Below are 15,409 nucleotides of genomic sequence, written 5' to 3' on the forward strand. Positions count from 1 at the left end.
AACGTCATAAAAGGGAATCGTCTTAGGAAGGCATTTGAGACTAGAGTTATTGGGCAGAGAACAAGAGGCTGGCCAAGAAATCAGTGGATAGACTGTGTACAGGAGGACAGAGTGGATATGGAGTGATTGTTGGACCGACAAGCCTGGAAGAGACTGATCTGGTGACCTGAACCCAAGTAGCTAGGAAAAATTTAAGAAGACAGACAAACAAATGCCACTGAGTTGAGTGTAAGGACTCACAAGGTTGGCCGAAAAGCCAGCATAGACACTCCCCAAATATTTGTTCCAGGACACACACGTTTGTAGTTTATCTTAGGGCTTGTCTACACTTAAAAATTTTTACCACCGTAACTATGCTGGTTAGCAGTGTGATTTCTTTTGCAACATAGCTATGCCAATAAAAGCCCTAGAATAGATGTTTTTATACAAACATGGGTTTTCATCTGAATTAAACAAATGTCTTTGTCTTCCGTTTCCTGTGTTCAGCTTTCTGTGCTTAGGGCTTTGTTCTATCCTTTGTAAACTCTCCCAGATGCCTGGTTTCATCTCTGAAAATTCTCAGCATTTCTGAAAAGCAAGGAAGTGAGCAAAACACTGATGTTTCTTTGAAGGCGATTCAGGTTAGAGGTCCTAACTGCTGCATATATGACAGTCTCTCAGGTTGTCTGGGTTTCCTCTGATCTTTCTCAGAATTGCTTTGGCAAATGTGAGCAGTGAATTGCAAAGAAAGCGCTGCTTTTTACCAGAAGTGAAACATGGGTAGAAATGTACATTCAATTATCAGTGAAACTATTCTACACTTGGTCTTAAAATTAAATGGGAGCCTAACTTTTAAAAATGTATACCCTCAGCCTGCATTTTGTTCTATCACTTCTGTTTGTTGGCAAAAGCAACTTCTTGATGTATGGAGAATCAACTTTATTGGCAACATGTCCGAGGGTTTAATTGGTATGCAGGGCTTTGCATAGTTCCTCTGCACTGGTGTGAATTTCGTTCTGGCCAAGATCAATAGAAAAGTGTGTTCTTTGCACTCCACTGTGCAAAATATATAATTAATTAAGATCAGAATGTGAGCACAGTTGGCAGATAAAAAGGATGGCTAAACTAAATTTGCCTGAGAGTAGTGCATGCTGTGGGCTGGAGGAAATTAGTACAAAACATTACATCTGCTGCCTCTGTACTGAGCAGCAGTTGGCAGCATATACTTTTAGTCATCTTCATACATTTTGCCCAATCATGACTATATGATTGTGACATTCTGTACCTTGGGGGAGCACCCTGTAACGCCCCATATTCCTCATCTGCATATAATTGTGATATTACTTTACAAGCCATGCTTTATATGTATCAGGGGAAAGGTTATGCTCTGATGAAAGTCTTTTTTCTATCCATGTATGATTATCAGTAATGCATATAAGAATTGTGTTGTATGGTTGTCAAAACATGCTGTAAGTTGGGGGATCAGCTAGATATTAGCTCCCCAGAGGCAACAGCAAGGAAAGTAACCAACTCCCGGGCGGGGTGTGAAACAACCCATCAACAGCCATTGTCCGGCAAGGGAGCTACAATGCAATGAGTCACCTGCATGAGGTCACACCAGGGGAATTGCTCAACCTTGCTTGGAGAGACTCAGCAATACCCCCAGACATGCCTGGGCTTGTGTTTTCCAAGCACATGGACTAGGGGTATAAAACAGACAGAGTGGACACATACTGGGCCACACACATTTCAAAGGTGAAATCTGTATACTATGGACTGCAATATCCAGTGGGGTAAGAAAAACTGCTTTATCTAGATGTTGCCCAGTCTAATAGGGTTGAGAATTTAGACTGCGTGCTTATACTTTATTTCTTTTGGTAACTAACTCTGAATTTTTGCCTATCACCTACTATCACTTAAAATCTATCTTTTATGGTCAATAAATTTGTTTAACTGTTTATCTTTACCAGTCAGTTGGTATGAAGTGTGGGGGCAAATCTGCTCAGGTTTGACAAAGGCTGGTGTATGTCCACTTTCCATTGCTGAAGTGGTGAACCAATTAATAAATTAGATGGTATATTCCTGGGGTACAGTACTTGGAGCTGGGTTGGGGGGGCGGAGAGCAGATTTGGCTGGTGCCTTTCTCTGTGTGATTCATGAGTGGTTCTGGGATCATTCATGCAATATAGCTGCGTGTGGGGCTCCACATTCTGTTGTGCTGAGTGATCACAGCGCCTGGTCACTAGCAAGGCATTGTGAGAGACAGCCCAGGCTGGAGAGAGTTAAGGGGGCACAGTGGTCCCACAGTCCCAGGCTGCACCCTGGGGCGATCCCTTCTTTTTTGTTTACTAGTGCTGTATCTGAATTAGCTTCAGCCCAGGGTTGTGCTGACATTTACTGAGTGCCTCAAGAGGAGCTATCTACCTTCAATTCCCATTGCATTGTGTGGTGAGGGAGTCTGCCCCTACAGGAGATATTGAGCAGTTCACAGCATCAGCCCTGTAAAATATAGAACCAGGATCCAGCCTCTCTGCTGGGCTCTGCTTCTCTATACTATAGAGCTGGCCTATGCAATCTGGTGCGCACCACTCTTTAAACAGATACAAGCTTGTTCCGTCTCCTCATTCAGGGCCCTCTGCCATGACTATGGATACACTCTCACTGTGTTTCTGTTTGCACCATTGGCAATGCTAGCTGGGAACATTGCTCAGTAGTGCCAAAGACAAATGTTCAAAAAAATCATCAATTAGGCCCCAAAACCATGAGATTGGTTTAAGACTCATGCTATATTTTTAAAATAACACATTTTGTGTTCTCTTCATGTGCCTCTTGGTTTCTGAGCCTTTAGCATGCACACAGATCATATTTTAAAGCTTTTCTCTGAAACTACATGGGCTGGAAACTTATTTACAAGAGAATCTCAGTGTTTTAACATGACTTCAAGAGCTAGGGCTTTAAGTAAAATGTCAAATCTCATTAGACTTGCGATAAAATCATGAGAGTTGGCAATGCTGGTTCGTACAGCTCCCCATTGCAACTGCACCTGGTCTCTAGAAGGGTAAACAAGTTATGGAGAAGGCTCTGTGGTCCCTCTTCCTTATTCCCCTTTGCACACATAATCTGTCCTTTAATGTTCATCTAGTAAATAACCATCTCAGCATCTGCCATTCCCCAGAAGTCCTATGGGCCACCACAGGTACAATTCTGAACAGAAGAGGCTATGGAGTGTCCAAGGCCTTGTCTAGACGACAAAAAAGGTGCTTTTTTCAATGGAGTGTACTCAGTTGAGCTAATTCAACTCAACTGAAACCCCCACTTAACCCATGTAGACATCTTTAGCTTGATTTTTAGCAGATTAAATTATAGTCTAAGCAGGACTCTAAGGCTGTCTTCATCACTAAAAGAGGTATGTTTTTACACGGAGGTAACTGACTTGAGTTTACAACCTTAATGTAAAATCCTAGCAGAGACAATGAACGGGTGATTTTTACCTCAGTGTAGGTAGCTGAGGTTCAATACTATGCCCTCTACCTGGGGTTGACCTCAACTAGCTACACTGAGGTAAAAACTACCTGTTTGTTGTCTCCACTAGCATTTTACATTGATAGAGCTATCTTGACATAAAGGCACACATTTTTCCAGGGAAAACATAGCCTAAGACATAGCTTGCCAAAACTGAGCTAAAGGTTTTAAGCTGTGCCTACAGTGACATTAACTGGGGCTTTTAATGGACTTAACTATCTTAAATGAGCTAACTCAGTGGGGGTTAAAAAAACAATCTTTTTTCCCTAGTCTAGACAAGGCTTGAGTAGTTCATGGTGAATCCTTCTGAAGAGCAGAGTTGCTTGAAAGCATTTTTTTTTAAATTTCTCAATAAACTGACCTCTCTGCTGAACAAGTGCAGCCTAGTATCTATAATTTTCTAGAGCTTCTGCAGCTTAGAATTTTTTGGACTTAGTGTTTAAGTTGAAGTTTAATTCACTCTTGTTCCTGAATAAATTGTCATTTGGAAGGTTGTATTTTTGCTATTAATTCAAGCAAAAATGGAAACCTTCCCAACAACCCAGAACATTAATAGGATTTTCAAGAATGTCAAACATTTTATCTTATCAGAAATTATTCCATTTCTGTCGGAATACATGGAAACAATTGTGTTAATCAAGACGCAAACCATGCTACTATTTTCAATAGAAAACATTAATTTAATGATTTAAAAATGTATTCACAGATATACCAGATATTCTAAATGTACCTTGGGTAAGAGTTCTTTAGGGCAAGGATTGTCTAAAAGCAGAGACATAACCATGAGGTACATTTTCATAGCTGCATCAGCGTCAAGGTCGAAATGGCCTGCAGGAGCGGGGGACTGTAGGTTGTAGCTGTTTTGTAACTGTTCAGTGGCTGGAATTCCCGTGATGGTCAATGGTATTTCAATACATAGATCAGCTGCTAGGAGTGTCTTTTTAAGGAAGATAAATTATGGGATGTAACAGGTGACCCAAGAAGTGTGAGAGAATTTTGCATGGGGAGGTTGTAGTGATTGGGATGAATGACATTAAAAAAAAAAAAGTTAAAATGTCTTTCTGTGCTGGATACCTTGGACATAATGGCCAGGGACATTATTCAGTACATATTTCTGGGCTTCATGTGCTCTCCATATGAGCTTTGGACTGCACCTATGTAGAACAAACTGTCTTGAGTTTCAAAAGGTTTATTGTAGTAAAAGCCCCTCTGGTTCAGTTGGAGGAGTTTCCATGTATTTATTTGACCAGAGTTTTGGAAGAGACCGAAATTTAAAATGTGAAAAGGGCTTTTGTGTTGTAATATCATCGCTGTTATCTTGGAAAGATGAGTCACTCTCTTTGTCCATGAGACAACTCCTGAGGGCAAAGCCACTACATCGCAATAATTTGTTCTGAAACTCTGATGTGATAAAGTAGTAGAGGATTGGATCCAGACAACAGTTCAAACTTGCAAGACATAAAGAAACTGGATGGAAATGAAGAGTACTTCTACGTATGGAGCAGTTTGTAATAACATTCTGTTTCACCATCATAAATAAAGGAAAGTTTATATGATATGGTGTAAAACATATGAAGAATACAGCTGCACACATCAGAATCATCCGTAAAGCTTTCTCTTTCTCACTTCTCTGTTGCAAGGGCACTTGACATTCCTGTAGAGATTGTCTCATTTTCCAAGTGCAATATGCAATAATAACTAGGGGGACCACAAACCCTAATAATTCAGCTATTGTTACCGAAGTAATAGAAGCTCCCATAGTCATTTGCTTCACTTCAAGATCTGCAAAGCAGGTGTTTGTATTGTTGGATAAGGTAGGACTTCTCAGGATTGGAACTGGTGAGCAAGCAACCCCAACAATGATCCACACAACAGCACTAATGGTGACATCATACCTACACTTCCAGTCTTTTGCTTTGAATGGATGGAGGAGGAAAAGGTACCTTTGAATACTTATGCAGGTAAGGAAACAAATGCTTGCGTACATGTTGAGATACTTCAGGTAGAAACATAACTGGCATAGGAAACTCCCAAAAGGCCACATATGGTTTATATAATAATATATTCGTAGCGGTAACGAGAGAACATGAGCAAGATCAGCTACAGCCAAATTAATCATAAAAATAACAGCTTTGTTTTTCTTACTGATGAAGCGACATAAAACCCATAATGCAACACTGTTTGCCAGAAGACCAGGTATGAATATTATGGTGTAAGTGGTTGCGTATAGGGAGGATTGAAATCCCATATGAGGATCGGTGCAGTTTCCTGAAGATCTGTTTTTCGGCATCTTGAATGTATCTGCACATTCATTTAGGAGATGATGGGATGGAAGAAAGATTTCTGTAGAGTAAAAACAAAGACAGTAAAGGCAAAAACTGTTCAGTGTTTATTAATATTGATGTTTGTATTTTCTAATTCAGACAAATACATTTAAATGAGACCTTACACATAGTAAATACCTATTGAAAAGGAAGGAATGTAAAGAAAAGCTTTGTTTTTCACTCCATTACAGAAACTGAGATTAAAATGACAAGCAAAGAGGATGCTTTTACCATCAGTAGTAGGGCCATAAAAGAGATTTTGTCACTTGAACAAGCTCCCAATACAGTTATCAATGGGATGACTCTGTAGCCAACCCAACATGAGTAGCTGTTTCTGGAACATCTGCAACCTTGGGTCCTATTCACTCATCAGTTCCAGTCATTCAGCAGCCCAAAGTCTTCTGGGATTTGGGTATAGACACACAAGCTATCCAGAAACCCAACTCTGCCAGGGTCCCATAGCCAGCCAGCACTGATCAGAAAGTTGTGCAGGTTGACTAGGAAGGATAAAGAACTGGGCCATCTCTTAGATGTGCTGATCCAGTTCATCATCCACCCAGCCTTGACTTGAGGTAGTCCTATGGAATTCCATCCAGAATGTAAACCTACTCTGACAGTGTCCTAATACCACAGTGACGCTATTAATCAGCTTGTTGCCAGCTGCCAGGCTACTCTTCAGATCTCTAGGTTCTCCATAACATTTGACTTCATTCATTACACACTGTATTCAAATGCCTATCGAATCAGTGCCCTCGTGCAGACCTACAGACGTCTCCAACAAGAGATTAAATAAATATAGTTTTGAATTAACTGAGACTGTCTGAGCATCTTTAACAACCGGCATAGAGGTCTTGTATTAGATTACCATAAGTAACACAATAAATAGCTTAAATAAGGGACAAGGCTAGCAGACAGCAGACTGTGGAGGAGGTCTGTGATGGAAAGGAGCAGACAGATCCATCAGAGCTCTGGCTCCATATTTAGGACTAGATATATAAACTAATATCTAACCAAATGTGCGTCAGTTTCTATGTCGGTATTGGAAATGCATTACTACACACATAGCATAATGCAGTCATTGTTTTGTAATAACAGAAAATAACATCTAACCATTCCAGACATGATGGGAAAAATATCTCTATTCAATTACCCTAGAAGTTCTCCCAATTTGGGTGACATTCACCCATATGCACCTGCACAAATCTCTATGTGCCACATATGCCCAACATTGAGGGCTTAAATGGTGCAGAGGTACTTGTGCAGGCCTTCTTTACTGTGATGAATTTCACCCTTCCTGAGTACCTTTTTGGGGAAACATTTTCTTAGGCAAAGGGATTACTGCTCATGCAGCAGGTTATAAAATGACGCACAGCTAACATTATCATTTAAGATTAAACCATGTAATTTTCACCCTAGCACCAAATGCTGTGAATAAAATTTTTAAACTGACCACAAGGTGTCACAGCTGGATTCGAGTTAATGTCTCTTTTGCTTCTCTCTAAGGCCTGGGTCTACACTGGCGGGGGAGGGAAGGGGGGAGCGATCTGAGTTACACAACTTCAGCTACGTGAATAACGTAGCTGAAGTCGACATACTTAGATCTACTTACCTCAGTGTCTTCACTGAGGTAAGTCGACTGCTGAAAGTCCCCCATCAACTCCACCTGTGCCTCTCACTCCGGTGGAGTACTGGAGTCCACGGGAGAGCGCTTGGCAGTCGATTTATCGTGTCTTCACTAGACACGATAAATCGACCCCTGCTGGATCACTTGCTCCGGAGGTAAGTGTAGACATGAAATCAGGGCCTGATCTTGCAAAATCTTTATCATAGTGCTTGAAAATCAGACTGGCATTGATGACAATGTGTAATGAATGAAGACATGATTTTGCTGTCAATAAGACTGCTCACACTTGTAAGCCCCCTGGCTAGAATTTTCTAAAAAGCTCCTGGTCAGATTTCCAAGAGCTCAGAACCCACAGTTGGGATCAAATTTTCAAAGGAGCTCTGGACCCAGGAGCTCCCACTGAGAAATTTTCAAAGGAGCTCTGGATCCAGGAGCACGATTTTCAGAAGAGCTCAGCACCCCCCATGCACATGCTGAGCTCTTCTGAAGTTCTAGCCACAAATTTTGATTTCTAAATAGGAACTGAGAACTCTGGCCCCAGTTGTGTGTTCTGAGCCCTCCTGACAATACCAGCCTACGTTTAGTAGTGTTTGCAGTATGATGCCCTTACCTTTTACTCACAGACTCATAGACTTTAAGGCCAGAAAGGACCATTGTGATCATCTAATCTGACCTCATGCACATTGCAAGCCACAGAACCTCGCCCACCCACTCATGGAATAGACCCATAACCTCTGGCTGAGTTACTGAAGTCCTCATATCAAGATTTAAAGACCTCTCATTACAGAGAATCCATCATTTACTTGCTAGTTTAAACCAGCAAGTGACCCGTGCCCCATGCTGCAGAGAAACCTGGGGGGAAAGAACAGGGTTTCTGCTAATCTGAGCCGGGGGGAAATTCCTTCCCAACCCTAAATATAGCAATCAGTTGCACTCTGAGCATGTGGGCAAGATCCAGCAGCCAGACACCTGGGAGAGAATTCTCTGTAGTAACTCAGAGCCCTCCCCGTCTAGTGCCCCATCTCCAGCTATTAGGGATTTTTGCTATTAGTAGTTGCAGATGGGCCACACTCCATTGTAGGCAGTCCCATCACACCATCAGCTCCATAAACTTATCAAGCTCGGTCAGGTTTTTGCCCCTACCATTCCCCTTGGAAGGCTGTTCCAGAACTTCACTCCTCTGATGATTGGAAACCTTTGTCTAATTTCATGCCTAAACTTATTGAGGACTGGTTTATATCCATTTGTTCTTGTGTCAACATTGGTGCTTAACTTAAATAACTTCTTTCCCTCCCTGGTATTTATCTCTCTGATGTATTTATAGAGACCAATCATCTCTCTCCTCAGCCTTTGTTTGGTTAGGCTAAACAAGCCAAGCTGCCTGAGTCGCCTCTCAGAAGGTAGAGTTTCCATTCCTCTGATTATCCTAACAGCCCTTCTCTGTACCTGTTCAAGTTTGAATTAATCTTTCTTAAACATGAGAGACAGTATTCCTGATGAGGTCTCACCAGTGTCTTGTATAATGGCAATAACACTTCCTTATCTCTTCTGGAAATACCTTGCCTGATATATCCTAGGATTGTATTAGCTCTTTTTTTCACAGCCGTATCATGTTGATAGTCATCCTGTGATCAACCAATATGCCCAGGTCTTTCTCCTCCTGTGTCTTTTCCAGCTGATACATCCCCAGTTTACAGCAAAAAAATGTACTGTTAGTCCCTAAATGTGTGCCCTTGTACTTTGTACTATTATATGTCATCCCATTTCTATTACTCCAGTTTTCAAGGTTGCCCAGATCTTCTTGTATGATATTCTGGTCCTCCTCCACGTTGGCAATACCTCCCAACTTTTTGTCATCTGCAAATTTTATTAGCACACTCCTACTTGTTGTGCCAAGGTCATGAATGAAAAAGTTAAATAAGATTGGTCCCAAGACTGATCCCTGAGGAACTGCACTAGTAACAGCATTACAGTTAATCTTTCATATGACCCATTGTAGACTCCCCTTTAACCAGCTCCTTACCCACCTTTCAGCTCTTATATTAATCCCCATCTTCTCCAATGAAACTAATAATTTCCCATGTGGAACTGTATGAAATGCCTTACTGAAATCCAGGTAGATTAGATCCACTGCATTTTCTTTGTCTAAAATATCCGTTATCATCTCAAAAAAAAAAATCAAGTTAGTCTGGCACGATCTACCTTTTGTAAAACCATGTTGTATTTTTTTCCAATTATCAATTAACTCTGTCTTTAAATACTTTCTCTTTCAAAATTTGTTCCAAGCCTGTGCATACAAATGATGTCAAATTAATGGGCCTGTAGTTTTTTGGATCTCTTTGTTCACTTTCTTAAAAATAGGTACTTTATTAGCAATTTTCCAGTCATAGGGTATGACCCCGAGTTTATAGATCTATTAAAAATCCTTTCTATTGGGTTTGCAATTGCATGTGCCAGTTCCTTTAATATTCCTGGATGGAGATTATCTGTACCCTCCAATTTGGTCCCATGAAGATTTTTGAGTTTGACTCCATATAGATGGGGTAATTTCTACTTCCATATCCTTCCTTCCATTACCTACCCTGCTGCTGCCCCTAAGCTTCTCATTACTCTTATTAAAAACTGGGGCAAAATATTTGTTCAGGGTTTTTGGGCCATGCTTAGATTATCTTTAATCTCTGCCCCGAATACTGGGCTCAGCTTTAAATACTGGAGAGTTTTTCGCCTGGGGTGACTAAGGGCCTCATTTTTTTTTTCCAGAGGTTCTAAATATCCACAGCTTCCATTATCTTCAGCTGTAGTTGTGGGTACTTTGCACTTCTGAGAACATAACCCAGAGTAACTTTACTCCAATCTCTGCAGAATTTTGCTGATTCCTTAAAATAAGCATAGGGAAATTTAGATATTACTGCAAATGCGAACGTAACCATTATCTGAAGCAAAACTGGCAAGTTTCTAAGGGTGACCAATGTAGTTAAGAGGAAGTAATGCTGACTATACTTAACAAGGGCGCCAATATCATGTTGCCTGGAGCTATGACAACAGGGCTTTACAGTATTAATAAACAACCACATGCATCTGATGAAGTGAGCTGTAGCTCACGAAAACTTATGCTCAAATAAATTGGTTAGTCTCTAAGGTGCCACAAGTACTCCTTTTCTTTTCACAACAAAAAACACTGTCAAAGTATTTGTCATCATTTTTTGAAGTTCCTACTGATTCCACTTTCCAATTTTCGAGAGTTTACTCTTCTCTCCTGGCATTCTTTCAAAAATGCACTAAAGCATGTTCAAGATTGAAAGAAAAAAATGCTCATGTAGATAAATATACATGAACTTTGCTCATGTGGGGAAAGTAGGTCAGGTTTTGACCATTAACTTTGGCAAAGTAGATGTTAGTGTGGGCTAGCGTGCTTGTGTTTTTCAAAATCAAAAATGTATATTTTAAAATATACAGAACAGATGTCCTTGGAAAAGCTGTGTGTAGCTTCATGTGAATGGTTCTGATAGTGAACAAAGTAATTGCTGCTGAAGCTCCTCAGTGGAGACTGCATGGGTTAAGCTGTCCTTGATGTGCTTGTCTGCATTAGGCTATTGGTCGTCTACTTCTTTTATTCCTCACGGATCCTGCCACGGGGTCTGTGCTGGCAGTAGCTATGAGGGTGGTGACCCCACAAAAGCTATGAGGAAGGTGACCCCTTATGCTTGGGGCTGTTGCTGTTAATGGTCTCAGAGCACTTGAGGTATTTGCTGTCACCAAGGTTACTGGCTTATCTCACCAGTCCCCTCTATAGCCACATCCATCTTGTTCCTTGTTTTCAGGACTGCTCACTTCCAAGAAGGGTGAGTGGGGCAGGCGGTGAGTCTGGAACAGCGAGCAGTATGGCACTGGCCAGAGGGAGGATCTAGGGCACTCAAGCAAACGCTCAAAATGTAACCCTACAGGGCCTGCTATCAGGGCATAGTCAGTGGAGGCCCTTAACTGTGGAATTCACTTTCCAAGTTGTCCAGCAGAGCCAATGTTCAGTGACTTGGCATGTCCATCTCTTTTCTCAACCTCGCACCTGAGAATGTGTTTGGGCTGGCTTTGCATTTTTTGTACGGGAGGCTGTATTTCAATCTTTAACTAGGTACATGTGTAATTGGGCATATTTTTTTTACATTAAAAATTGATAAATACACTAAATTAAACCTTATTCCAAACAGACAAGTGAACAGTCATAAATTGCTAGCACCTTTTCCTGGCTACTGTCAGTACCGTATCATTACTTTACTTCTGATTTACAGCAGGTGAAGTCAGTATCAGGCCCCTTGAGCTCTAGGGCTCAACTGTCCTCTTTAAAAGTCTCCACCATCCCCAACTCCCTGATGGACACATGAAATGTAGTGTCTTTCTGGGTAGTGGTCTTCCCAAGACAGAGTTCAATATTGATGAACTAATTAACTCCATCTCACACCAGGCATGAAGGCTGTCTGAAGACTCAATTAATGTTAATTAAACCCTTGTTGTACTGGTAAAAACTGCTTTTTGAATCCAGGGAAGCCATTTCTCTGCCTGACGGCAAGTAATTGTGAAGCCTTGGCCCTGTATTTCTGAGGAAGATATGGAGGGGAAATTGCTAGGTGGTTCACGGAGAAATCAGATATTCGTATCTAACTTTACACTTTTTGAAGGCCCCACTTCCTTTGAGGCTAGTATGATGTCCTATAGTATCATTTTGGGTGTGGCTTTCTGTGAAAGGGTGTACAGACTTTTTGGTGCTTCTTGGGGAGGCCCCCAAATCCTAACACACCTGACCTCCATGTTGTCCTCATAAGGAGGCCCTGCCAAGCTAACCAATGACATCGGGCTTGGGGGAAAATTTGCATCAAGGGCTTAGAGGCAGCTCAGGAACCAGCCAGGAGCTAATTAAATGCAGCTGAGATTTTTTTGGCCTCAAGACGTTAAAAAAAGAAACAAAGAGATTGTGCTGACCAGACTCGAATGTGGGGAAAACATATGTGCTACTCTGGCTGGCTTGTACTTGGTTTTTTGTTTTGTAGTCTATTAGTTGTAACACACATATGGAATGAATGCAGCTAGAACCTGTTGACAAGCTGCTGTCAATTTGGATTAAATCCAGTTCTCTTCAATAAAATACTCCCTGAAATAAGTGATTTTTATTTTGTGTGTGTTCACAGGTGAACCTCTGGTGAATTTTCTCTCTTGCCCTTCTGTCTCTGGCCCCTTTGACTCTTTCTGAGTGCTGCCCTCATCTACACCTGGGTAAAGACAGTGATGTTATGACCCAGTAATATTTTCTAAGACCTTGGAAAAATATTAATGTGTTGTAGCTTTTAATCATTTAAATATATTTTCCATTTTGGTATTGTTATTGCAGTAGTGCCTAGAGGTCTCAAGCAGGTTCAAGGTACCATTATACTAGATGCTATATAAATGCATACTAACAATCTGTTCCTGTTGTGAAGGGTTTACAGGGTAACTGAAGACTGGAAACAAAAAATGGCATCATTACAATGAATGGGGAGGGAGGATGTAGGTAAAGGTGATAGCAACATGGGTTATACAGAGTAGCCATGTGCTCAATTAGCAGGTTAAGCCAATAATTAAAATACACATAAATGCAAAGAAGCACTAATATATCAGCACTCTAACTTTCTGCTATGTACTTATAATGGTCTTTATTACAGTAGGCATCAATGGAAATTGCCGGAATTATCATTACTCTGACTCACTGTGTGCCCCACCCAGTCCTACATTTCTGTGGTATTGTGCTTAGAATTTCCAAATTCAAAGAGACAGTAAAAATGTCGTCTTTTCATTTTTATTATTATTTGTTTGTTTATGAATTATATAGGGGTAGCCCTAATTCCAGATCCAAACAACCCCAAACTTTGGGGAAACTCAGTTCCAAACCTGAATTTGAACTTTATGGCAAAGGTTCATCTTTAGAATTATAGTCAAATATGGCAGGGGTGGGGAAATGCATCTTTTTAATAAAAATCCACTTGATGACTTAAAATAGTTTTCTAGAGTTTCTGATTTAAGTAGATGAGACTTTCTACAGCTTTTGTTTAAATAGTAATTATCATTAGCTTTTTAACACATGCAACTGAAAGAATATGTGAAACAGAACTGAATGATCTGTTGTAATATCCTATCAATCAACATAATATTTTCTGTAGAACACATTTCAGCTGTTTTCTCATACAGTCTTTCTATCACAGTGCATTGCTTTCTACTTACCCACCCACTCAGAAATAAAACAACAAATTGCTCTTCTATCAAAGGCTGCTGAGGACAGCCTACCAGTACAAGTATTTGTTTGAAGTTTCTCTTGAAAAAAGCATATGATGGTATTGCTGAATATTGTTAGGGCTTGGATTTACAAAAGGAAATGTGCAGCAAAAATAAATCTTACCTCATTCTAACTTCCATTCTTCAAGAAGGAAATATCCACAGCGAAGGGTAGAGAAAAAGCAAAATGGTTTTTATTAACTACTGTTTATGCTGTAGATTCCAACGATAGAGATATTTTTAAAAACTTCTCAGACGGAGAGAGAATTTTCACCCTCTTGTCCTAGTGCTCCGAAATCCACTGACATCTGCAGACTGATGCAGTGACTGAATAACAGGAAATCCTGTATTTTTTTTCATTTAGCCATCTAACGTGTTTTCAGCTCCTGACAGTAAAATAATTCAGATGATATTATTCTGATGCAACTCAGGCTTTAATTTTGCACAAAATTGGAGTTTCTGCTATGTTCTATGCATGCCCTCAGTCGAGCTATACTTTACTTTTGCCTGTGACGTTTTGTCATTGTAGACTCCTTCTGTTTGTTAAAACTGTGCACACACAAAAATCTGGCTCGTGAGCAAATACTAAAATATAACTGAAAAATATATAGATCTAAGAGTAGCAGCCGTGTTAGTCTGTATTCGCAAAAAGAAAAGGAGTACTTGTGGCACCTTAGAGACTAACAAATTTATTTGAGCATAAGCTTTTGTGAGCTACAGCTCACTTCATCGGATGCATTCAGTGGAAAATACAGTGGGGCGATTTATATACGTAGAGAACATGAAACAATGGGTTTACCATACACACTGTAACCAGAGTGATCACTTAAAGTGAGCTGTTACCAGCAGGAGGGCGGCGGGGGGAGGGGGAGTTCCACAAGTACTCCTTTTCTTTATATAGATCTAAGTATTTCAAAATGAGTGAAAAGTGTGAAATTTTGGTTTAGCTTCCATATCCAAAATATATGATGGTTTATAGCTTGAATGTTCTAAAAGTACTCTCATCTTATACAGGCATGTAATGTCCAGTGTTGTGTATTCCAGATATAGCTTTCTCTTCTCTGCCTCATTCAATTCCTTTTCCATGTGTGTATAAGATATCCTTTCCTTAAGCATGGTACTGCATGCAGAGGTGATGACATATTACTTTCTGGGTTGTCAGAAAATGGCATGTGTACATTGCAATATGAGTTACTATCAGTTGCATTGTTTCCTGCTGAATGTTGTGATATGACGATGTACATCACATATCATGTCCCAGCATCTGCAGAGATAACATGGCAGCACTGTAGAGCTGGCATAGTGCTCCCAGTTCTTAGTATAGATGCTGACCAAATTGAAATATATTCTTTCCCTTGCTATATCCTGTTGGGTGGGTCACTCAAAACAAGCAGATGCACACTGGGGTACCAAGATGGAAGGAGAAGAGGGAAAGGTATAATCTACAATAATTTGTTGCTTAAATCCTCTGGCAATTGCTGTGGGGCAAATCCTGATCCCAATGCATTTGAACACACAAAATCCTTAAAGCAGTGGTTCCACCATGATTCCTCTGTGCAGGGGAAGGTAACAGCTACAGTGAACAGGCATTATTGGGTCCAGTCCTCCATGGCCCATGAAGCGGTGCTTCATGGTGGATCTCTCTGGGGCAGTAGAAAATAGC

At 40.6% G+C, this 15,409-nt stretch overlaps 1 pseudogene across 1 annotated transcript; it reads right to left on the bottom strand.

The window, feature by feature from the left end:
• Positions 1 to 4,210: 4,210 nt before the first annotated feature.
• Positions 4,211 to 14,034, bottom strand: LOC311526637 (putative P2Y purinoceptor 10 pseudogene; annotated as a pseudogene). The gene is made up of 2 exons (XR_014714717.1): positions 13,871 to 14,034; positions 4,211 to 5,844 (listed from the first exon to the last, which is right to left on the bottom strand). The product of XR_014714717.1 is annotated as a putative P2Y purinoceptor 10 pseudogene (transcript).
• Between the last annotated feature and the right edge of the window lie 1,375 nt (positions 14,035 to 15,409).

Source organism: Lepidochelys olivacea (assembly GCF_965140295.1).
Source record: "Lepidochelys olivacea isolate rLepOli2 genome assembly, chromosome: 9".
In the NCBI taxonomy this organism is placed as follows: Eukaryota; Metazoa; Chordata; order Testudines; family Cheloniidae; genus Lepidochelys; species Lepidochelys olivacea.